Source organism: Apteryx mantelli, chromosome 15, assembly GCF_036417845.1.
Source record: "Apteryx mantelli isolate bAptMan1 chromosome 15, bAptMan1.hap1, whole genome shotgun sequence".
NCBI lineage: Eukaryota > Metazoa > Chordata > Aves > Apterygiformes > Apterygidae > Apteryx > Apteryx mantelli.
In genome coordinates this window covers 18770652-18795061 of record NC_089992.1, presented here as the reverse complement: position 1 = coordinate 18795061, position 24410 = coordinate 18770652, and the positions used below count along the sequence as shown (strand labels likewise).

General features: G+C 36.0%; 1 protein-coding gene across 1 annotated transcript in view; it reads right to left on the bottom strand.

Moving 5' to 3' along the window:
* ENTREP2 (endosomal transmembrane epsin interactor 2) overlaps positions 1 to 24410 on the bottom strand; it is a 200366-nt gene that overhangs the window by 70128 nt on the left and 105828 nt on the right. The window lies entirely within an intron of this gene.

Genomic DNA, 24410 nt, shown 5'->3' with positions numbered 1-24410 from the left:
GTAATGCTCATACTCACATTGAATTATCTGAAATTATTAAGTAATTCTATTGCATCTTTTTTCTTTTAAATATATCTATAATTTACAAACTTCCTGTTCATTGTTTTCACAAAATGTTATCTTCCATCAATACATATGCTATTAATATTTTTTCCAATCCTAAATCCTGAATGGTTGGATTTTTTTTAATGTTTTTCAAATGAAGAACAAGAATTTTAGTAGTTTCTATCTTCATCTTCACCAACCTAAACCTTACTTAAGACAACAGTTCCCAATAGACACACCTAAGGGTTATTTAGGTTGTATCTCCACTGCATATTTTGAAAGAAAACAGGACTTCTTCCAACTATTTTTTACAATCTAATACTCCTATGTTGTGTTTATTAAAAAGCATCTCTCTCAAAGATGAAGCCTCTAGAATAAAATACACGCCGCTACCGTATAATAGTGAGCAACTATATATTCTCACTCTCTCTATAAACAGCCACATATGTGGAGAAACATGGAAAGTATAAGCAGTATGAAACTTGCAGTAATAGATATCTTTCAGAGTCAATACTTCTATACCATGAGTTCATGGACCTTTTACTAAAAATAGGAAACCAATTTTATTTCTTAATTTTTGTTGTTTATTTTTTCTGTTGCCAGTATCTCTAGTACTAACCTTGCACTGCAAATTCTCCTGAAGCAAATCTATATTACTGGTTTTATTACATTCCTTTTATGAACCATACACATGTTCCTGAAAATTCATGTCTTTAAGAAGCCCTGATTGCTTGACATGAAGCACTGGTCAGCTATGTCAACAGACCTCAAAACTTGTTTGATTTCAAAAAAATGAAAACATCATGCATCTTTTCTCTGACAAATACAGTTCACATATGAAATCGCTGCACTTCATGAACTAACTAACTAACCAACCACCTAACTAACAAAGGCAGAATATTCTATAACTTTATGTTGTTTGACTTGGGCATGCTCCCAGGAAATGAAAAATACATGGTGTGAGGCTAAGAACGATGACATCCAGCCCTTTACTGACATGTAACTTTTATAAAGTCATCAGGACTGTGTGCAATCTTAACACTAGTTGATCAACTCCCCCTTGTACAGCTCTACTGGTACTACAGTGAATAGTAGTTAATTCTTCATGGGTGAAACATTTTCCGTATTTACGCAGTTGCCCCCTCACTCATCCACAGCAGCACTAGTGTAGCACCTGCTGCTCAAACAGCCTTCCTAGCTTAGGAAGCCTACGAAGCTCTGGAAGAGTTCAGAGAAAGTACAGTCCCCTACGCTGAAAGAACACTGCCTGTATTTGCTCTGCCCCTGAACACCTTCGCTATTCACCTACCGCCAGGAAAAGAAGGCTTCCAAAAAGCTATCACAAGCACTTTTTGAAAGAAATGGACTGTAATCTCAACTTTATTATCCAGAAGACAGTATTTGCATTACCAATTTTAGTTATCAGCAGTATATTTCTCCAAGCATCACAGTCGACAGAACAGGTTTATAACCTGTGACAAGATTATCTATGTTTGCAGTACTCTCTCCATATCAGCATTCATCTCTAGCTGCATTTCCGAAGTGATCTCATCCTCTTGTCATGTGCAAAAACAAGAGGGAAGAAAGGATGCAGCACTCCACTGAGACCATGTAACAGGCTTTCGAGATTTCTGCTCTTCTCTGTGGGTCCCAGTCTCACGTTCTGCCCAGAAGCTGCATCTGACAACCTGAAGATACGACCGCAGTACCAAGTTCCAGACTGAGCACCCACTGACAGGGCCACACATCAAACACTGAAGTTCTCTCTTACACCTTTTCCAATTTGCTATCTAACGCTTTGCTTCTCAATATCTTGGGCAAGGCATCACCTAAGCTGGGCTGGGCGTGGAGTTAGAAGGGAAAATTTTCAGGTCCTCTGCAAGCCTTTTGCAACTATCTTGCCTGTTGCAGAACACAATCTAATAAAAGAAATTTAAAAATTCCTAATATCCTTAAAGATCTCAGGCAAATATCAACAAAGCTTTGGACTGACAGAATAGGAGAAATCTGTCATGCTGTTACCACAACTTTTGAGAAGTTCACAGCCATGCTGGCAGCCACCATAGAGAAAAGGAGGCATAAAAATATCAATTACCAACTTAACAGGCATCAAAAAGTGTGTTCAATGTGTTAAACAACACAAATCACAAATCGGTCTTTTCTCATATAAGCACAAGAACAGGCAGTAAATATAAAAAAAAAAAATCTACAACTCATTGAATTAGTAGTCATGGTAGATGATGACAGACAGCCCACACTACATTATGAAAGACTGTAGATGTAGTTAGTTATGTATCATTCATGCAATCAGGTATGTCTAATATCCACATTAAAATTTTCCCCAGAAAATGAGCTAATGGTGGTTTGCGCTAAGAGCACACAGTGTGACATACTTGCAGGAGCAGTATTAAACTATTAAGAAAGTGTGTAAGATGAAGTTAACCAAATGACTATCTACCAAGGCCTAGAGCTCAGGCTGAACAAAACACAGACTTAAGTGTTAGACACTAATGAGTCATGGTATCTTAATACTGCTTTTCAACAACACTATTATATTCTTCAGCTTTCTAGCTACAATATGTAAACAAAACACCATATTGTAACAATTCAGTATAATGTGTTAACGCCACTAGGCTCCAAAAGCCTTAGAGCCACCAAGAGTTAGTACATAAACAGAAGGAGAAGCCAGAATCAATTCATGATGACAAGCAGTTAGCAGGATTAATTCTTTCTTATATGTTACCATACTCCTAAACTAATTCTACAAAACTAATTAGCTCTACTCTGAGGCAATGATTAAAAGTGATATAATAATTCACAATCTGAGAGGTTATCTTGCACCTGGAACAATAAATCAGCTTAATTCTCCTCATGACCTTATTCTGCCTCTTTCCTTTGGTCCTTTCAATAATTTTGAGGTTCAGCTCACATTAAATAGATTCTCTATGCTTTCTCTTAACTTCCCTCTTTAAGATTAAAACTATTTAAAGATCAAGCCTTCACAGCCTTAGGCAGGCTGAAGCCAGAGCCTAATGGAATAACTTTCCTGTACTCCTGTAAGAAAGAGATGAATGACATTTGTTTTAGGAATATATTACAACAGTAACCGGTATCACCAGTTACTATTTAATCATAAATTACATTATTTCTATGCTTTTTTTCTGATGTCTCAATTTCTATAATCACATGATTAAGTGATTTGCTCAGATGTGATTTAAAATAAACCACTTCCCAGCTATTTGCTCATTGCATAAAATAATTTAAAAGCATGATTCAAGTGCTACTAAAAGGTTAAAAATATCAAAACCAACCTCTCCCCCAATTTTATTCAAATAAAGCTCTCCATTAAACTTCATTTAAATTAAAACTCTATTTCATGATATTCCAACAGGTGCGTTTAACACAACTTGAGCCAGCCCTTGAAATTCCCACCACAGCATCAAAACCAGTTGTAGTGGCAGGTAGGAAACAATCTTCTCTTTCCTGTTATTCTGCCTATTCATGAACCAAAGCCTCAACGAAAGTTTTTGGACTGGGGTCACACTAAAAAAATTCTCCAGGTTCTATCCTGCTGTCAGTCTCCTGCCAAGCCACAATTTCCAGCTTCATTTTATTCCTAGCAAAAACTTCAGTAAAATAAGCATGGGAACAATAAGTCTGTTAGCAGACTGTTTTGAAATCTATAGATGAAAACTACTATTTAGGAAGGTGTACATTATTTTCACCATTGGTATTTTGGAAGTGCTCTAGATTCACGTTAGTGTTTCCTTATTAAACTTTTACAGAGTTCCCTTATCAGCCATAAAAAAAGCCTTGTATACATGAAGTAGAATAAGTAATTTATAAGTAAAATCTGATTAAGAAGGATTATTTATGATTTTTGTCCTTAGCTGAACTGCGAAGCTGTCTTCTTCTAACAGTGTCCTGGGAAACAGACCATGATTTTGTATGCAGTTTTAGGATTATATAGCCATTTCATGTAGATAATTTCCCCTGATGTGCTATCAGAGTTATATTTCCCAAAACTTCAGGGAAGAGTGAAAAATAAACCCAAATTTAATTTCTCAACTGCTTGCTCTTTACTCCTTCAGCGAGCAGGCAGCATGCAGGACTGGGAGAAGGGCTGCACTGGTCCTGTACTACAGCAGCAGACAGATCTGAAGAGCCACCCCGGGAACTATGGAAGGGCAGAACCACACATGGTTCCCCTTACACTCCCTCACAGAGGGAGAAAGAATCTGGCTTTAATTTGCATTACTGAAATATTCATATAGAATAAATTAACTTAAAGCAGAAATGATGCTCAGATTTATGAACAGCAATGGTATTGAACGTTTTGCAAAAGAATATGCACCCTTAAAAACAAACTGATGACCATTTGAGCAAAAGCTCAGAGTCTGTCTTAAATTAGAAAATACATAATAAGGCTGTCAAGAGATTTTGATGGTTAACATGAAGAAAAGTTGAGAGGAATTTTTCTTAAAACTGAGAAGTATAGCTGTTTTCAGAAAAGCATGAGCTTTTGTGAGATGAGCACAGAATGAGAATTGTGTTCTTATCTACTAGGTTACTACTTGCATACAGTTTTGGGGGGAGGCAGAGAAAATTATTCATACTTTGTGACAATAGATACAATTTGTATTTTGATTAGAATAGAAACAAAAATCCTGAAAAAAAGACCAAGGGACATTTTAAATTCCTTGGAAGAATCTTAAAATTATCGTTGGTTAGGTTAAAGCTAGGAAGGCAGAAGCATATAAATTATAAAAAGCAAACAAAAAAACTAATACAGTTCAGCAACTATTTCATTTCTCTGCAAATATTGATTATCTCTAATGTATTTTCAGTGTTTTGATGGGTATCCAAAGTATACATAAACATGTAACATGAGAATGAAAAACTAACAAAATATTTGAACAAGTTTAATGAATAGTCAGATCCCCTGAAGTATCTGTAATGACTGACTGATGTCCTTTCTGGCATAAGAGATTTATTAAATGTGAAATAAGAATACCATACTATGCAAAAAATGGGAGGGAAAGTAAAATGAAAATAAATATAATTAGTTTTTGTGTCATTCTGAGTCATGTTGAATAAAATGAACATGCTTTTCTGCATTTTCTCTGACATCTCTATTTTTAAAGCAATTACATTTGAATGGGAAACCTGTACCTCAAGTACTACAGAGTCTGAAGCTACCGCTCTGAATTAACCCACAGAAGATAGCACTGTAAGCAAAGCTGCTTTGTGAATTTACACAGATCAGCTTCAGTTCTTCAGAGCTGCTCACAGAGAAGAAATATAAGCATCAAAAAAAAATTTTTTTCCCTTTTTTTTTTTTCCCCAGATGTTAATTTTGGAACTCAGGCCCTTCCTTTAATGAAATGATACCGTACAAAGCAAACACGCAAAAGAGAGCAAAATACCAGTCAAGTACTTTTTTTTTCTTCTTTCATTTCCTCCTTCTCTTTCTATTGGGGGAACAAGAAGAGTTTAGGGTACAGAATAAGGGAAATTATCAACCAGAACACAACTCATACTAGTGAGGAACTGCAAAACAAGAATTTTCATATTGATATAAAACAGAGGGATTCAGTAATATGCTTTCAAGGACTAACTAGCTTGCCAGCCACCAACACTTATGCAGATTATCTTTCTACTAAGTGAAACAAAAGCACTGTCTTATTTCATTCCTTCAACAGTAACAATGCAGAAAACAGGACAGAGATGCTAGATTACATATAGTCCTGCTCCTCAGACTGCCCACAACACACTCATACTTTATTAAATACAACTGTTCAATTTCCTCCCATTTTTCATTAACTTGCAAACATGAAAAGGAACACGAAGCATAAGATGAATGTAGTAAAACAAAAAAGATTATCGTTCACCTATTCCTGTTTCTTTGAATAATATAGCTATACAAATATTCCATGCTGTTATGCACAAAATTTTTCTAGAGTATTGTAAATGCTTTGGCGAGCTTCCATCGTGTTTTACTAACAGGTAAAATTAAGACTTACTGTCTAGACAAAGCTTCATGTCCTAGGTAGGTACATTGCCTTTTGAGATAAAGGAATTAAGCCTATCGGTTTATTTCATATAGAGGTCTCTTCTAGAGATGCCCTTGCCAGGTTAATATACAGGTCTTCACCTGACTGACCAGATCACTGAATAAAGCATAAATGGAAGAACAGATTTGCAGGATGTCAGAGAGGAATTTATGTTCTTCAGTAAAATTAATATTATTTGATTTATTCAAAACTGAATTATTGTTGTAACAAAACACAGGAGGACCTTTGCTTTTCAGTCTTTGCTGTGTTCTTAGAAAAAAGGAATCATATAGCAGGTGTTTAGAAAAACCTCTGCTTCCAAATTACTTGAAAAAAATGATACCAAGAAAGGACATCCACCATAAAAGAGTCTATAAATGGAAATACTACATTCTAGGATTCTAACAAAGAGGCATTTAGCAGCCTCTAGTCTAATGCTAACAAAGCACGAGAATCTGGGTAGATTTCCTAGTGACAGATTCATCCCAGAGTTAATTAGACTTCTGGTTGTCTAACCAGATTTTCCGGGACCTGCTTTTGATTTATTGACTTAATTAAAGGAAAGAAATTACATATTTCTGTTTTACAGTTCTGAAATTTTTATTCTGCCTACACTTAATAGTAGCAATTCACTTGTTAGGGCACAGCTTCTCTGTATAAAAAGATAAGCACACCTTCAAATAAGTAGTGCATGAGAGCTACCTAAGGGGAAATCAAACAAATACTCTAAAAACAAAGCACTTAGTTTTACCTCACTCGGAAATAGATCATCTCCATTACTCCGATGAGTCTATATTCTGATAAGGTTAACCATGAGAAGAGATAAAGCGACTTGATCACATTAACATCACAATAAAATTGAAGTAACAGGTCTTCTACAGTACCTTTTTGTCAGCTCATACATATTCATTACAACAAGACAGGAAAAAAAGCCATCCTAGCATGTAAGACAAGGCCTCAGTTTTTTCCTTCCCAGTAACAGTAGCACAAGTCTAAACTTAAGACCAAAATGTGAAATACCTGTCTTTGATTTGAACTTTATTAGATAAAAAAATTTACTGAATTTTTGTTAATGGCTCTGCTTTTTTCAGCTATTATCCTCTGTTGATACTATAATGAAACAATAGTTTTATATAGAATGGAAAATAATCAGATTCAAGCAATACACACGGTTTAAAACATCTGTATTTCTTAAATATTGTATCAAACACTATTCAAAAGAACAATGGGGGAAGTGGCTGAAATGCAGCAGAGTAGACCTAACCATGCTTTCCTAAGAGGCTCCTATTTAATTTTGGGCACCACCGATAAGGGAACTGCAATAATAATGTTTGCGTACGTTTCTGTATTACTAACATAGCAGCTTTGAGAATAGCTAAAAATGGAGAGAGAATCCTACAAGAAAACTCTTTCCAGATTCACTTGGCTTTCCTTCAGAAGCTACTTGTTTCTGAAAGAATGATGATATTTCTAAACACTCATTCAATAAACATCAGATTCCAAATGAAGTGGGCCATAATGTACCATTTTATGTAATATTTTGGCAATATGGATAGGTAATCTGCAGTTATTTTTTAAAATAAATGAATTTAAATGAGCATGCTGTGTAGGCATAAAAGGAGGATAATAAAGATGCCCTCATATAAGTAAGATCATGTCAGTGTTTAAATTTATCTTAATTTACCAGAAATTTCTATCTGAACATTTCTTTTCTTTCAAATAAGCAAATAAATAGATACTGAGAAGTGATATGCCATTTTATGTCCTTATCAGAGTGCAAACATGCTGAGAGTAATCGGCTCATTTCAAAACTCCAACAAATACCTAATAGCATCATACAGAATGGATTTGATTACTTTTTTATATTACAATAAATCACAAAGAAAAACACAAACACCTATGGAGTTCTAATATACCTACAATAAAATCAATGTTAGATCAAATTAAAACTCATTTTAGAAGCTGCCTCTATCAGCAAAACATGGATTACTAGTAGAAAGTACATTCTGCAAGAAGGAAGAAGAGATAAAGCTCTTCAGTCTTCAAAAACTAAATGCAATAAAAAATGGCATCTCTAATGCCGAGAACAGTACTGTCCTTCCCTCAACCGTCTGGAACAAGGAGGGGTAAGACAGACATGTCCCGAAAATAGTCAAACTTGTGTGTCAGTCTGGAAAAAATATGAGTTAAACTATAATACATGCATTCTTTTGTAAATTCTCTTTTGACACTACCTCTTTGACAAGCAACTAGGATTGCTAGAAAGGATCACAGAATCACAGAAGGGTTGAGGTTGGAAGGGACCCCGGAGATCATCTAGTCCAACCCCCCTGCTCAAGCAGGGTCACCTAAAGCATGGTTCTAAGGATTGCGTCCAGTCAGGTTTTGAGTATCTCCAAGGATGGAGACTCCACAGCCTCTCTGGGCAACCTGTTCCAGTGCTCTGTCACCCTCACAGTAAAGAAGTTTTTCCTCATCTTCAGACGGAACTTCCTGTGTTTCAGTTTGTGCCCGTTGCCTCGCGTCCTGTCACTGGGCACCACTGAAAAGAGTCTGGCCCCATCCTCTCGACACCCTCCCTTCAGATACTTGTACACGTCGATAAGATCTCCTCTCAGCCTTCTCTTCTCCAGGCTAAACAGGCCCAGCTCTCTCAGCCTTTCCTCATAAGAGAGATGCTCCAGTCCCCTAATCATCTTTGTAGCCCTTCGCTGGACTTGCTCCAGTAGTGCCACATCCCTCTTGTACTGGGGAGCCCAGAACTGGATGCAGTACTCCAGATGCGGCCTCACCAGGGCTCAGTAGAGAGGGAGAATCACCTCCCTCGACCTGCTGGCAACACTCTTCCTGATGCACCCCAGCATACCATTGGCCTTCTTGGCCACAAGGGCACATTGCTGCCTCATGCTTAACTTGGTGTCCACCAGCACTCCCAGGTCCTTCTCCACAGAGCTGCTCTCCAGCAGGTCAACCCCCAGCCTGTACTGGTACGTGGGGTTATTCCTCCCCAGGTGCAGGACCCTGCACTTCCCTTTGTTGAACTTCATGAGGTTCCTCTCCGCCCACCTCTCCAGCCTGTCCAGGTCCCTCTGAATGGCAGCACAGCCCTCTGGGAGGAGCGGCCGATACCCCAGTTTTGTATCGTCAGCAAACTTGCTGAGGGTGCACTCTGTGCCTTCATCCAGGTCATTGATGAAGAAGTTGAACAAGACTGGACCCAGGACTGACCCCTGGGGGACACTGCTATCTACAGACTGATCCCAATCAAAAGAAGAAAAAGGTTTTAATTATCATAATTGCTCTTATAAGCCTTCATTATTTCTGCAGCATCAGCCTGACACAAAATACTCTGCAAAATAATGAAAGACACTGTAGGATAGGCATTAGCTAAAGATAGCATTTGAAATTTGGCATGGAATTATCCCACTTAATATTCCAGAACTTGGTTTTAACTGAATTATACATTTCCAAAAACTGTTTTTGTTTTTTTCCTATTTTGATCCTTTTTATTCCCTTTGCATATTTCTGACACAACGCAATTTTTGATATCTGATAAAAACTGATATAAAGAATCATTTTGAAAACTTATTTACTGGAGTGTACTCAAAGTTAGGAAAGGCAAGTTCTCAAACACTAGTTTCCAGCCATGTAACAACAGATTTTTCTGCAACATTCTCAACTCTCTGAAATAATACATGTCTAAGAAGGCATGTATATTTCATAAATAATATGAAAATATATATGATTTTTATTATTTTACAAATTCCACATGCCATTGGAAGAACATTACTCCCATCATTGTCAAGATTCTGCCTTACGTTTTTCAGTCACTGTAGTTTTAACAGTAAAACATGAAAAGCTAATCTGAAAGAAAACTATATTCCCCAAAACTAACAATTTGTTTGACACTAATACACAGCTCAGAAGGGGCATCGATCATATCGCAAAAGAAAAAACACTGAAGATTGTATTATGCTTTAGAATAGTAGTCAATATTCTCAGTGCACTCTCTTCCAATGATACCTGCATGTTACTTGAAATTTCTTATCTATATTAGGTTTTCCATGATGATTAGTAAGAATGTATGTCAGCAGATGAGCTGGAAAATAATATGACATTTGAAGAAATTGGTCTTGCACGCTGTAAGCTTACTTAATCATGATACAATTGCACAAAAGATGATATAACTGATTCAGAACAAATCTGCTAGAGTTTTATTAAGTAGAAAAGCATTCAGAATGTTGAATGAAAAAATTGTAAACAATGAAAAATCAGGTGCTGTCTGCCTTGAAAGATGTGAACATGTGAACAGCAGTTTCTATTATTCAAGTGTTATTAAACAGAAGAACTTATAGCAGCAATACTGAAAATGCCAGACAGTTTGGTAAAATGGGGCAAGAATAATTCTAGCTGCTTTATACAAGGTGTCCAGCAGAAAGATTTAAAGTGCAACAATGAATATGTATTGCATTAACATTTTATATATTAAAAACATAAACACAAACAACTGTATCTTTTTGTTATCTTGATTATTCCAACATGGGTCATTCACACATTTTCAATAACAGAAGGAAACTGAGTACTTTCGTACCAAAAAAAACAAAAGAGATACGATATGGACAAATTTTAAACTTGATTAATTCTATGAAATCCATATTTGAATATAGAAGTGAACATTTAAAAAGCAACATATTGCCTAATAGTCTGCAGTTGTATGAAACCCACATCTACACTAGTGTCTGGATTCTGTTGGGATATATCGTGTTAATTTAAAAGTCGTCCATGAGGTAGGTTACGAATTTCCCAATATACTTTCTAGATAAAGTAGGATAGGAGAGTCTATTTGTACATGACAACAGAAATTGTTCGTTTTCCTTATTAGCTCCAAAGTGGAGGGACTTAAACTAATGATGAAATTTAGCTTCCACAAGCTTCCAAAAGCCATCCAGGATGCATTCAGAAACATTCACCTCCTAAATTTTTCTTTTACATCTACAATATAGCTTTTTGACATTAAAGCTGTGGAGATTTGCAACAGAACCTTTAAGACTGGTACGAATGCATTGTGATAGGAAACGTGTAAGCTTCAGAGGAAACAGCAGAAAAAAGGTTAACAGAGCGGCCTGTGCTGATAACAAAGGACCCCATTCCTGGGACCCTGCTCCCAGCAGTAAAACTGAGGAACGTGCTGTTTGCGTCAAAACTGAAAGGTCTGTACACTGATAAGAAAACAGGCCAGATGATCCGTGAGCAGAACACCCTGCATCCTAAAACTAGGAGGACAACAACAAGTAACACACACTATTCCTCTTCCTGCTAGCTCCTCGGCAAAATGGATACATTTTCCAAACAAGGAAAAACAGCCAATGGCAACAACCTCACATAAGAGTTATTGAAACTGAAATAAGCAAGATACCGAGGCAAAGGACCATCACATAACAGCCGACGACTCCTAATGGGCATAAAAATACCTATCCAAAAAAACCTACTTTTTTGACACCAATCAAGAATCTCAGAGACACGCTGAGGACTCAGCTGCCACATACAAGTGATCCCGGCCAGACCGCTTGCACATATACACCTTGGTGCTTGCAAGGATGCAAATATGAGCGAGTAAGTGTGAGTGGGTAAATCAACTCACTTAAAGATTTTGTAAATAAATATCATTTTCCCCTTCCATAAGATTTTGTGCCAAGTTTTGTTATGCTAATTTCCTTACAAGGCCTGGAGAGTCTTGCAATAACAGGGACTCCTTCTTCTAACGAGTAAATACTTTTTAGCTTTTTAATGTCACATACATTAAGAATTATTTTCTTAGGAAAAAAATTCATTTAAAGTAATAATTAAGTCTAGCTCAAGATAAACATGGCTATAAATAGATCATCTTGTCTTTCTTGAAAACATCCCTAATACACATTGGCTTGAAATCCAGTATAAAAAACAACTAATGTCAAGGTTTTTGGAAAATGCAGTACACAACATGAGTTGTATCTTCTAAATACTTGCATCTGTATCATTTGAATAGGCTGTAATTACTACTTTCCCACCTAAACTCAGACAAACCAGTTTTATTTAGTTCTTCGCTATGGACCCACAATTTCTAAAGATGTTTTATACACCAGATGATATTACTATGTACTGTCAAATATTCCAAGTCCAAATATCAACACAGTGTACAGAGCTTTTCAGACTGTTGGACTAGATGATCTCCAGAGGTCCCTTCCAACCTCAACCATTCTGTGATAATACAGTGTCACTATTCAAATACACACTTGTCCTCTGAGCTACCAACAGGTGGACTAAATAATAAACTCCAACTGAATCTAAGTAATAAACACTGAAATCGCTCCTATATATTCTTTCATGCGGACGTTGTAACAGCTTTGCACAATGAAGAGTATTTCAAAGCTCTTAACTGCTAGCTATTCTTTAAGACAGATATACAACTGAGAAATTTTTGGATGTCTACCTTGTGTTGCATTTTATGATATTATCTAATAGCAAATTCATATGGTGAAAATGTTTACCTCCAAGTATTGTACATTAATAACAAAGATCCACATCTCAAGAATCAAGAAGATTTTAAATGAAGTTGCATATTCTGAAAAATTTGACATTCAAGGACTTAGCAGCCAAGGTTATTATATATTCTCCAATAGCTATAATTCCAATTAATTAAAATTCTTATGTTAAAAGTATAATACCATTAGATTTATGGGAATGTTCACATCAATGCAAAAACATATGCTCTATTTCCAAATGCTCCTTGATTAGAAAATGAAAGTGATTTGGACAGCAGGAATGAGTACAAGTTAACGCAGTCTAAATACAAAGATTTTTCAAGAATTAATTTTAACTGACAAGAAGTCAGTATCCTTCCAAAATAATAAGTGAAAATTGCAGATGATATTCTTTTTCCCCACTACCTGTAAAAAGACAGTTTCCAGCTACACAAAGGTTTATTCAATGTGCAATCATTTTACATGGCTTGCTGTAATACAATTTATTTTACTAGCAGACAGGCACTAGACTAAAGGAGGAGAGAAAGGTGAACTGTTCCTCATCAAAGATTATGATGGTCACTAGTTATTTATTTGCTCTTTCAGGTCCCACATATTACTCATGAACTGCAAATATCATTAGAATATTAAAAATAAATAAACCCTGCATTCAATCCTAACATCACCAGATATGAAAATCTCTCCGTATCGCAGTGGAGTACAAATCATGCAAACAGTGTAACAATTGTGGTAGTAATTTATTTTTTTTCTCCTGATACTTCCTTAAAACAAGATAATTTCATGGAAAATTTCTTATACGTCTGTGTCACACTGCCAAAAACAGGTTATACTAAGGTCTGATATAAAACCTCAACTAACTGATCAGTAAAGAGATACGTATTTGTTTCTGAAGGGTAAGAACTGCTGGCATTTATAAAAGGAACTGGCTTTTAAAAATAGATAATTTTCAGACACTTGGAGTCTGAGTTTGATCAAGACATAACTACTGCCACTTGTGAAGAAATCTGAGATAGCCTTATGTGGGAAGAAGATCACAGTAATAGTGAAAAATAATTTAAAAAGTATTTGCTCTTATAAATTACCATTTTCTGGTTCATTATAGACAAATGGGGACATAAAACTTGTCAGGAGCCATCCATGGTTACCAATTCTTGATGTGTAAGGCCACATCCCTATGTGGAAGTTATTTACAATAGCAGAATTTGGGCAAATTACAAATTCTTTGCAATGTAGAGAAAGAGGCTTAGGAATAGCTATCCTGTTTGTTTTTTTTTAATTAGAAGTCATTCACACCTGTTTTAGAGCAGATTTGCATATATGAATCATATCACACAACAGATTTTCATTACCAAGATCTGCTTTCTGAGATTTTTAATTTTTTCCTTCAGCACTGTCACCTACAATAAGGATTTGTCCTGGACTCATGAAAATAATTTTACTGACATTTCAGTGAAGGGAGATATCCTGAAAATATTTTTCATTTCAGAACCATACACTCTTCTCATTTTCATTTTTCCTCCCCTTCTCCCACACAACAAGTAATTTGTCTGAAATTATGTTCCACCAAAATATTGCAGAAGCTCTAATACTTCCACGACAAAGTCATTTACTTCACTCTCATTTCAGCAAATATTTCAGTTCTCAAAAAGCAAAAACAGAGAACATGATCTTTGTGGAAGACAGTTCTTGCAACCAAACAGGCCTTGATTAAAATGCTCTATAGTGTCTTAAATCTGCTGCAATGCCAAAAAAACTTCTGCTTACTTCTAATAACATTTACTATTATTGTTGTGAGTCTGATTATCAAATCTCTGCAGCATGAACAACCTACTACCTGGAATAGAAATGGTTATTTGTGGTCTGATAGTGGCTAATTCTGTAACCTTTTCAAATAATTCTGTTTCAAATACCTGAACATTCGAGAATTGGAACTGAAAATATGAAAAAAAAATTGGGGGGGGAAGAAAAACTATTTTGCATTTCTATCAAGATATAAAGACTGCTGTTAGCCACTGACACAAGAAGAGTTAGAATTTTTATATGAGACATCTTAATCTGCTCTATCAATAAAATATATCTGCATTCATACTCTGATACGATGCAAATCAGATCAACAGAGCACAGAATTCTTCTTCCCCTTTTGCAGTGCTTGTAGAGCTCTGGCACCATGTTCCCCCTGCTCAGCGCAAGAATATAGATCCAGCTCCCCTGTTTCATTTTCTCTCAACCTCTTTTAAAAAGGAATACTTTGCTGCTACATGTTTCACAGAGAATAGCTTTTTAATTCCACTTTATTATCAGCCTACTATTATCAGTAGTTTGACTTTTTAGTTTTCATTCCCAGCTTACTACCTCTCCAAATCACTTTTTTGGTCTTTTATAACTTGTCATGATCAACATCTGTCTGCAAAATGCGAACGATCACCAAGGCACAGAAGCTATGCAGAGAGGGGCAGTCCTTGGCAGAAGAGTTCTGTAGTGGTTGTGTGCTATAGAAAGCCTTACTGAAGAGACCTGCATTCTAGCACAAAGCAGCACTGAGAGTTTAAAGCAAACACTGGAGAACCTAGGAAGACTTTGTGAAGTTTTAAAATCATCAGAAGTTGATGTCAGTGCCACCACATTATTAGATGAACAGAAAATTGTTGTATCCAAAGCTCATATTTTGTGTTTTCATCCTGTGTATAGCTCCACTACTTCTAAATATCAGATTTTTCCCTTGATTACTTTGGAATGTAGCTTATGGTCTAACATGACCACTGAGTAATATATGTCAGTGGAAACGGTCCTCAGAGAAAACATGATAAGGCTAGAACATCAGCTGAGGAGAACACACTCTGGGTAAAAAGACTGACAAATATTATCACTTATTACAGAAGCTACTAAGAAACATGATACCTTTGAACCAAATGAAGCACCGTAGAAACAAGGTGATCCAGTTAACAGAGTTGAGTAACGACTGGCACAGCACAAAGGTGGCCCCTATTTCCATTATTAGTACATGCACACATCTATGAATTAGTGGAAGTTCAGGCTGTGAAGAATTCCTCTACCATCTAAAATCATATACTGTTCCTGCACTTTGAAGAAGAGGAGGGAAAAAAAATTCCTGCTTTGTAACACTGATAGAGAACTAATGGCATTGAATTGAATTACAGTTTCTCCATAACATATGCTACAAAATAATCTTGATTAGAAAAAAGATCCAAGTAAAAGGTTAGTATTCTCTAGTTTTGCAACAACTACAGTGAATGATGGCATCTCTTAGGTAAATCAATTCATATCAAGTACATGGTTTAAGTAGATGAAAAGGTTATTAGAAGAATTTTGACTTATAAATGACATAACTGGTTGTAGTTCAGGTCTTAAGCCTGTGAATACTTGGAAATACTGATATAAGTATATATGTATACTTGGAAATACTGATATAAGTATATACGTAAGAATCTAAAATGTAGAGCTTTGTTTTTTAAACTGAAGTACATAATACCTCATTGAAGAAATATCTGCAAATTGGTATTTTATTAGTGGATACATTCAAATCAAATATCTTACCAAATCTGGAACAAACCTCTTACCGGGTTTCCAGTTCCTTTCCCCTTCAACCTTTCCATCACCACCCTAACTGCAACCGAACAGGAAACATCACGGTTCTGTGCCCGCAAACACAACGTGGTTTGTTTGCAGTTTCAAACTGTGCGTGCAGATCATCTCACCAATACGGTGTGCTGAGAAGTCAGTGAGCAGACCAAATAGGAAAAAAAATAACTGCTGTACTCATGCTACAGTCTTTCCTTTAGTGGGAACACTAATTCAGTTATTTCCTCTGCCCAGATGCCAATTTTATCAATACTTTAAATAAATTTCTCTCTCAAGCCTCTACTCTTCTGCCAGATTTGGTTGAAATTGGTGTGTAGGCTCAAACGCTACTAGGGAGGAACAACAGACAGAGAAAGAGATTGCACAAACCCTGTTTCTTTAGATCTGGGAATATGGGAAGTCTGAAGATTCTGGGGCAAACTGAGGTAAGGTTGCTTGGCAGCCCTAAACCTGCATTTCAATATCTGCATGGGACCAGGTTTCAGTAAAAACAAGTAACGCTTTGACTGGGGGACGCCTGCAACTTTCTTTTAATGTAGCGTAAGCTTCTATAACTCTGCTTTAAAGCAATTTTTGTCTGAGAATTGTTTTTGTGATAGCAAGAGACAACTGAAAAAGGTGAAGGATAATTAACCTTTTCAATACAACTGTCTTCTTGCACTATGAATACACGCACAATGGCAGCACTCAGGTGACCTTGTCTCATATGATAACTTTGAAATTCCTTATTATTTCCATAATCTCATGTTTCTACTGTAAGGAAGCTTCAACTCAAACACTGATACTGTACAAAAAACCATATGATTATAGATTAACACATTTTGCCATTCAATTGTTTTAAAAAATAGATGCTTTTTAAGGCAATTTTTAAGAATAACAAACGGCATGGATATAGGAATTTGCTATATCTACTAGAATTAGTACCTTGTAGAAAATTATTAGTATTCTCAGTGGGATTATTTGTGCATGTGATCTTCTGCATGTTTCTTTTGTTTAATGTAGATACAACCCCACACCAGCCTTTTGAATGTCCCAAAGTAAATCCTGTGAACTTCATGGATGCTACCAAATAATCAAAGGGATATACAGAACTTGGTATATTCTCTCCATCCATTTTTTCCATTGCTTTCATTTTTGGTGTCTTAATATTGCTTTTTTTCTTCACAATTGGTCTCTAGCAATTTCTTGTCAAGTGTTTCTACCATCCTTTCTTTAGACTTCCTTTCATCTTATTTCCCACAGGCATAGTTAAAACTGTTATCTGCAAAACTCAAATCTGTAATCCCAGAGGTAGTTGGCTCAAACCACCTTTTTGTCCTTGCTCTTTTGTGCCTTTCATTATGTGTTCTTCGAACATTGGGGATGGGGGGAGGAGGAGGAGAGAAAGAAAATGACAATCTACTCTAACATGCAAGGCAGTCTGTGACTAGCAAGAAAACATATTAATATTTTACTTAGATTTTATGTCAATGCACAGTTTTCTACCAAAAGGTAAAATACCATTCATTGAAGTTGTACATTGAAGCAAAAAACATACTGGAAAAGCTATACTGTACTAGGACTATTCTAAGAGAGTAAGTGTAACTCTGATAAGACATTCATGGCTTCTAATGCAATAGAAGAAAAATTTAATAACCAGAGAACTTCAAATTCCATTACAATGATAATTCAGTGTCATCCACATGCTAAAAAAATAAAATAAAATAAAAATTCAAAGTTAAAACAGCCAGTACACCACATACCCAAGGACTTATTACCATAAAATTATTAGTATCAAAGATATGGCCTTCACGATATCAAAGTGTAACCGTCAGTTAAGTATTTAATTAAATGGTTTGTATTATAATCTAAAGAAAAACTAATAGACATTATTAAATTTCTATAACCCAACATACTCTGCAAATGCCCATGCTAGCTGTCTTTTTTTAACAAGTGTATCAAAGCATTATGTAATTGCCAGCATGTTCCTCCACATTGTTGAGCAGTCTTCTCAATTAATACCATTAACGTACCAAAAATTTTGCTAACAAATGGTGAAACTTTATATATAAATTTGCCAAAATATGAAACTGGAAAAGCACTAGTTTTAAGATTGGATAATTCAGGGAAAGTGTGGACTAAGCACCTGAAATGATGATAATTAATTAAGACTGAAAGAACCAAGTAAGATTACTTACCAGCATGTGTAGTTTTTTGACATGTATTGCCAGTATAGATACTTACATAGTGCATAATCATGTATCACAAACATTCAAGCCCAAGGATTTTTGGCCTAAATAATATCTACAGGGGTAGTTAATGCACTAGTGCTTCTTTTTGTTCCATGTTTACACATAAAAGACCATACTATATTGTTTCCTTACAACCAAGAAATCAAAGAAGTCCAAATTACAAAAAAATTGAAAAGGAAGGTGAATACATTCAGAAAACTCTTCTTTAACCCCAACTACTGGTAAGTGACTCTAGTTTGTTCTCCATGTTTTCAACAATAATACTCACATTGTGGATAATTCTAAATAGCACCCTCCTCCATTACCATAAATTACCCAGAGATGAATATCAGAGACCTCCAAGCGAACCATTCCACCAAATGAAGCCTAATCCTCAGAGATCTCTCTAAAGACAGTGCTCGATAATAATCTGAACAGCATCTGAAGTGACTGTTTTCTGAGAGTGTCAAGGATGAAGAACTTTTTGGTAAGAACACTGACACACATTGATATACAGCACAATTAACACTGCAAACGGGATGAATATCTACGCAGGGGCCTCATAACAGGATTTGAGATGGCCCCAAACTAATTAATGCCTATATAGAGAGAAGAGCACCTCTAAATCTTTCAACTAGTGACATAAATAGTCATAGTGCTAAATCCCACGCAGATAAAGTTTTCCTGATAAACAGTGCATGAAGTGATGATTCAACACTGTAGGCATTGAGCTCAGATAAAAAAAACAGGTAAATTAGCTCCTTACAATCAGTTCTATGATATAATTACGTGTTGTCTCAAAAAACACCTCCTCTGTCCTAAAACTTGCTATTTCATTTTTTCATTTGCCACCTGGTGCTATGAGAAATAATGAGTAATTATTCCTTTCATTTTCCAGGCCAGTGATGCTTTTTGTACAATTTTATCTATGTTGTTCAAGAAAGAGAGTCACCATACTGAGAACCATTCCTGTCACCTTTCTCTAACTTTTTTGCAATGAGGTAATTGGAACTGTTTGTTCTCAGCATTCAGTATGTGGGTTTAAACTGTAACATATACAACATGATGTGGTAACTTTTGTTCTATATTTTTTCCTAACGACACCTAACACGCTATGTGTATTCCTGAATGCCTGACAATGAATTTGATAGGTGTCTGTCTGTCTGTCTCTCCTTGGAGTGTTGCCTCACTTGCCCCTTTGAACTTAGAGAAACTGCAACCAAACAAAAGATTTCTCATCCATAACTGAGTCCATATTCTGACTGCCTCACTATACTGTAAGCAAGATATGTAAAGGACATATATTTTTATACTTTAATTGTTACTTTACATAGTTACTTTACACCCTTTAATCAAAGCATAACAGTAATGAAATAATTAAATAAAAGCACAGGCAAAGGTGATCACAAGCAGAGGATTTTAAAAATTCTCTCTGCCATACAGTATTTACCATAACTCAATTCTTAAGTTTTCCTTGGCAGCATTTCCCCCACTAGCAATAAGTGATACACAAGACACATACTAGATATATTTTTGATATAGCAGCACTCACATTCAAAGCGATATTGCAAGGAAGCAATGCCAGAGGAACAAACACAGACTTGATAGCGTAGCAATCCTATCGCCTACCTCCGGCTCTGCTACTGACCAGCTGAGTGGCCTCAGGCAAGCTATTTCAGTTGTATGACTTTTTCCACAGATGTGAAATGAGAACTTTTAGACCCTATTATAACTTCATAGTACTTCCATGTATCTGACTGTATTAACTGTCTGCAAAATGTATGAACCAAGACTTTATGCACAATACATAAATCAAGAGCTCCTTCATATTTCTGCAGGTCCATTCTTCTGAGTTAAGTAACAGGAGAATTTTTTCAGCAATGTATCAAATAATATTTTACTGCCCATTATGGGCAAATATCCATTTATTTTGTTGGATGAAGTACATAGCATTTTCCTGTTACATACTATGCTTCTTAAATTAGATGAAGTAAAGTTTTGAGCCATCCCAGAATAAGCCATCTTCCCAGGAGAAGTAGTCTGCATTTTCACTTTGAACTGAATATCAAAATATGACACTGCCTCATATGCAACTGTGTGAAAGCTGACTAATTGAAAACTAGCCGATAGCAATTATATTGAATATGTAGCATTTCTACACTTGCAGTTCTTGATGCCAATTCAAACTTCACTTACTTTTTGGTAGTGTATATATCTCTATGCAGCCTGCTACATGGAAGAAAATAGGCAAATGTGTAAAGCAAAACACTTACTGTACATGAATAAATCTTACTGTTATACACAGGAGCACAGTAAAAAGGAACTGCATGCATTACACATGATTTGAAGAATGACTTATTACCACAAGGAGGAAGAAGTCACTATATGCAAAGTAACTGAAGGCCTCCAAAAGTGATGTAAATATTGTATCAGATGAAACCCTGCTTTTAAGAGCAAGTTTTTATCTCATTGCAACACTTCAATTTTGGAGATATATATAAAACAGGACTTTCTTCTCATTGCTGGCATTTCAGCCATAGAAACACAGAATGGTTGAGGTTGGACCTATGGAGATCATCTAATCCAACCCCCCGCTCAAGCAGAGTCACCTAGAGCACGTTTCCAAGGATTGTGTCCAGACAGCTTTTGAATATCTCCAAGGAAGGAGACTCCACAACCTCTCTGGGCAACCTGTTCCAGTGCTCACCGTCACTACTTCCCATCATGGTTTTCAATAGTGTGATACTCAAGACAGAAACACTTAGAAAATATTACCTTCCGTGCTGATGAAACATATTCCTCAATGCTACCACGTAGCATACTTTGAAAAAAGACACAAATAGACACGTTAAGCTTGCTTTTGCAAACCTGTCAATCCTCTATATTTGTATTACTGTGTCTGTGAATTTTTTCCTGTTAGTTAATTCCTGTCCTGTAGGACCACTCTGAAAGTTCATTTTGAAACATTATTGCTGTTTTTTTTATATTAGTTTCTTTACTACAGACTTTTTCAATCAGATTTTTTATACATTTATATATCTATATAAAGACTGTATTAGTAAATTAACAACTCACAGCATACTATTTTGCTCAAAGAGTTTGGTTTATGTGAGCTACACACAATAAAGTTTAATATTTTTCATCCTATAGAAATTATGGTTTTCATCATGGTAGAGATGAAGAAGGACATAACCAACAGCAAAACTGTAAGTCTGAACACCAAGTGTTATGAAGCAGTGAGATCAGCAACTGTATCAGTGCTAAGGTAACGTAAGATTGTACGGTGTTACAGATACAATCTACCTATTGGATCAGCCAGATTCTGAATTTACTGGGAAGATTTCTGAATTTTCTGTGGCACCAGCTTCTCCACAATAACCACATATGCACTCACTTTCCCTGCAATGCAGACAAGCAGCTCATCTCACTTCACTATGGGATAAGTATTGTTTTTATGACTAATAGTGTGTTCATGTCTGAGTAGCTGAAGCACTGTACATTCATACCTTAGCTTATTTGGCAACAGCATGTTTTCTTGCCCCCAAATAATCATATTCCTAATAATTTGTTATCATGAAGTTTTAAGATCTGTGTTATGCTGAGTAACAGGTAACAGTCCGTACTCTCTTCCAATTGGTCTATTGAAAGCTTTGTAGAAATTCAGAAATCTATCAATATGTAATCCTAAGAATACAGGCTTATTTCTCACTAAATAAAGTAATATACTAGCTATGTATCGTTGTTATTATTCTGACAATAGTTTAAATTATTACTACTACCTAATTCTAAAATTTTATATTTTAGAATATCTGATCTAGTGTTTTTCGTATTCCCAAACCATTCACCCAGAAGGAGTTTAGAACAGACACTCAAATTTTGCCCACTTTTATAATCAGAAATCTAAGATGGAAAAAAGATCTCTCAAATCACAGAATCTATAGACTAAAAGACTGCGATGGGCAGTGTCTGTTACGTCTGTTCCCAGGGATGCTGCGTGCGCTGGGAAGCACCTCTGCGCGGCAAGCCCCTGAAGGCAGGGATGGGCAGGCTTTCTCTAAAGGAGCAGCTGGGCTTGCTCAGGGCAGTGAAGATTCCCGGACTGCCAGGAGTGGGCAGGGGGTCTTGGCAGGAGCAGAGCCCGGAGAGCAGCCAGAGGCAGCCAGGCTTCACGCAGGGCTGATGAAACCTCCCTATGGATCCAGAGGGGACCTGGGCAGGAGCCCATCACTCAGGCACTGAGGCAACCAAACCAGCAAGCACCCCCTGCAAAGCTACATAGATCCAGGCAGCACTCATGAACAAACCTTTTAAAAAATTTTATCACGTCTTCTCTAGTTCCATTATAGAAGGTAACTGTTAAAAGCATAACGATTTTCTCTACAAAGCGCACTACAGCAGAAGGCCTAGACAAATCCACCTCAAAACCCTGGTTGACACAAGGGCCCATCATAAGCAAACACAAAGGGCATCTCTTCAACTAAATAGAAAAAAGCATAATAATACTGGTGGGAAGCCAAATCAACACAAAAATCAGACTAAAGATAAGGCCTTGATTTCCAATAAAATGTATCAACTATTGGAATGCTGCATCTAAGAGCATGGTGAGAGTCCATCACAAAGTCAACACCAGAGAGCATTTTTTGAAATATTTTTTGGTAATTTTTTGTTGGAATATATGCCACGACGCTGAAGGAAGTTATGGAGTTCACAATCAAGGTTCCTTGAGCTGTTATTTTAAAATGTCGTATTACATGATCTTACTGATCCCTTTTGCCGTTATAATTTATTCAGCTGTAATGTATACAACACAAAAGTATCAGAAGATGAAACTCAAATTTGATTTAATTGCAGGCTATATAATTAAATACATAATCTCCAGACCGTATTAAAATGATCCCATGTTAAAATCTTAATGCACATAAATAGCAATCAAATTAACTCTGTTGTCTAACAGCTTGCATTTGCATGAGGAGAAGCAGAAGTCAGCTTACCAAGATTTCCCTCATAACAGAGATTTATTTGGTTCATGATTCAGTTATATCACTTTCAAAATTACTTCCCAACACTTGCGCAGAAGAGAGTAATAATGAACACAATGTTGGCATTTCGGATCTGTTTCATTGAGCATTCTACGTCCTTTGCCCAAACTAAAACAAAGGTTTGAACGGAAACATCTTTTCTATTATCCCTAGGTCTAAAAAACAACGTTTTATAGTAAATAAGCAGAAAGACCCCCTGCTGTGTAGCACAGCATTCGTTTTGATAATTTAATTCTTTTATATTAAGAATCATAAATTGTATTTTATCCTAAAATATATAAAACCATTCAATTCCAGTTATTGCTAAATTAAATTATATTTCCTCCAAACAAAATTCTTTTGCTTTGGTCTAAAATAAGGTTATTTTCCTTTTTGAGAGAAAGCTGAAACTTTGGTAAAAATACTAAAATACATGCAGCTATTTCTAATTTCAAATCTAAGTATTTCAGACAAAGCCTTCTAAGATTTTAAGATTAAATCTGAAATGCTTGATCCTACTGACCATATTAAGGTCCTATATATATAAAGGTCATTCAAATAGATCTTTCAATCTAATTAATATATTACTAGTTGCTTGCTTGTGTCTTCAATTCTGTATTTCTTTATAAAAATTCTCTATGGAAAAACAATATAAACTAGCAGCTCAAAAATTATGCTATTTGAAATTATAATGCTACTGTTTTTAATTTATGAGAAAAACTAATGCCTCTCTTCTACTCTTTCTTTACCATTAAGAGTAAAAATCAGCTTTGACTAAGAGTCATCACTTCATACCTTCAAAATGTCAGCAAATTGCTGCTGAGAGCACAATACACTCTGTGTATAGGGCACTGGGGCAATGTGGGTAGGATTCGTATCCCAAAGAACAGAATCTAGTTAAGGATGAGAACAAGTAGTTTAGCTTGCTCCTGTATTGCTGTTATAACAAGATAAAAAAAAAGG